General features: G+C 51.3%; 1 protein-coding gene across 1 annotated transcript in view; it reads right to left on the reverse strand.

Moving 5' to 3' along the window:
• Positions 1-2500, reverse strand: part of LOC123732893 (cGMP-specific 3',5'-cyclic phosphodiesterase-like) — a 38829-nt gene that overhangs the window by 15124 nt on the left and 21205 nt on the right. The gene's annotated exons all lie outside the window — the stretch shown is intronic.

Below are 2500 nucleotides of genomic sequence, written 5' to 3' on the forward strand. Positions count from 1 at the left end.
CAGGACCTCTATACCAGGCGGTGTCAGAGATGTATAATCACATGGTAAACTGGGGCAGAGCTCCCTGCCCTCCAGGACCTCTATACCAGGCGGTGTCAGAGATGTATGACCACATGGTAAACTGGGGCAGAGCTCCCTGCCCTCCAGGACCTCTATACCAGGCGGTGTCAGAGATGTATAATCACATGGTAAACTGGGGCAGAGCTCCCTGCCCTCCAGGACCTCTATACCAGGCGGTGTCAGAGATGTATGACCACATGGTAAACTGGGGCAGAGCTCCCTGCCCTCCAGGACCTCTATACCAGGCGGTGTCAGAGATGTATAATCACATGGTAAACTGGGGCAGAGCTCCCTGCCCTCCAGGACCTCTATACCAGGCGGTGTCAGAGATGTATGACCACATGGTAAACTGGGGCAGAGCTCCCTGCCCTCCAGGACCTCTATACCAGGCGGTGTCAGAGATGTATGACCACATGGTAAACTGGGGCAGAGCTCCCTGCCCTCCAGGACCTCTATACCAGGCGGTGTCAGAGATGTATGACCACATGGTAAACTGGGGCAGAGCTCCCTGCCCTCCAGGACCTCTATACCAGGCGGTGTCAGAGATGTATGACCACATGGTAAACTGGGGCAGAGCTCCCTGCCCTCCAGGACCTCTATACCAGGCGGTGTCAGAGATGTATAATCACATGGTAAACTGGGCCAGAGCTCCCTGCCCTCCAGGACCTCTATACCAGGCGGTGTCAGAGATGTATGACCACATGGTACACTGGGGCAGAGCTCCCTGTCTTCCAGGACCTCTATACCAGGCGGTGTCAGAGATGTATGACAACATGGTACACTGGGGCAGAGTTCCCTGCCTTCCAGGACCTCTATACCAAGCGGTGTCAGAGATGTATTATCACATGGTAAACTGGGGCAGAGCTCCCTGCCCTCCAGGACCTCTATACCAGGTGGTGTCAGAGAGGTATAATCACATGGTAAACTGGGGCAGAGCTCCCTGCCCTCCAGGACCTCTATACCAGGCGGTGTCAGAGATGGTTAATCACATGGTAAACTGGGGCAGAGCTCCCTGCCCTCCAGGACCTGTCAGAGATGTATAATCACATGGTAAACTGGGGCAGAGCTCCCTGCCCTCCAGGACCTCTATACCAGGTGGTGTCAGATATGTATAAACACATGGTAAACTGGGGCAGAGCTCCCTGCCCTCCAGGACCTCTATACCAGGCGGTGTCAGAGATGTATAATCACATGGTAAACTGGGGCAGAGCTCCCTGCCATCCAGGACCTCTATACCAGGCGGTGTCAGAGATGTATAATCACATGGTAAACTGGGGCAGAGCTCCCTGCCCTCCAGGACCTCTATACCAGGTGGTGTCAGAGATGTATAATCACATGGTAAACTGGGGCAGAGCTCCCTGCCCTCCAGGACCTCTATACCAGGCGGTGTCAGAGATGTATGACCACATGGTAAACTGGGGCAGAGCTCCCTGCCCTACAGGACCTCTATACCAGGCGGTGTCAGAGATGTATAATCACATGGTAAACTGGGGCAGAGCTCCCTGCCCTCCAGGACCTCTATACCAGGCGGTGTCAGAGATGTATAATCACATGGTAAACTGGGGCAGAGCTCCCTGCCCTCCAGGACCTCTATACCAGTCGGTGTCAGAGATGGTTAATCACATGGTAAACTGGGGCAGAGCTCCCTGCCCTCCAGGACCTCTATACCAGGCGGTGTCAGAGATGGTTAATCACATGGTAAACTGGGGCAGAGCTCCCTGCCCTACAGGACCTCTATACCAGACGGTGTCAGAGGAAGGCCCTAAAATTGGTCAAAGACTCCGGCCACTGTAGTCATGGCTGGTTCTCTCTGCTACAGCACGGCAACAGGACCCTGGACAGGCTTCTACCCCCAGGTCATAAAACTGCTAAACAGTTAGTTAGTAAACCAAACAGCGACCCAGACAATCTGCACTGACCCCTCTCATCACACATACTGCTGTTACTGTCTATTATCTATCCTTTACCCCTACCTACAGTATACTGCTGCTACTGTCTATTATCTATCCTTTACCCCTACCTACAGTATACTGCTGTTACTGTCTATTATCTATCCTTTACCCCTACCTGCAGTATACTGCTGTTACTGTCTATTATCTATCCTTTACCCCTACCTACAGTATACTGCTGCTACTGTCTATTATCTATCCTTTACCCCTACCTACAGTATACTGCTGTTACTGTCTATCATCTATCCTTTACCCCTACCTACAGTATACTGTCTATTATCTATCCTTTACCCCTACCTACAGTATACTGCTGTTACTGTCTATTATCTATCCTTTACCCCTACCTACAGTATACTGCTGTTACTGTCTATTATCTATCCTTTACCCCTACCTACAGTATACTGCTGTTACTGTCTATTATCTATCCCCCTACCTACAGTATACTGCTGTTACTGTCTATTATCTATCCTTTACCCCTACCTACAGTATAC

This window comes from Salmo salar, unplaced genomic scaffold (genome assembly GCF_905237065.1).
Source record: "Salmo salar unplaced genomic scaffold, Ssal_v3.1, whole genome shotgun sequence".
In the NCBI taxonomy this organism is placed as follows: domain Eukaryota; kingdom Metazoa; phylum Chordata; class Actinopteri; order Salmoniformes; family Salmonidae; genus Salmo; species Salmo salar.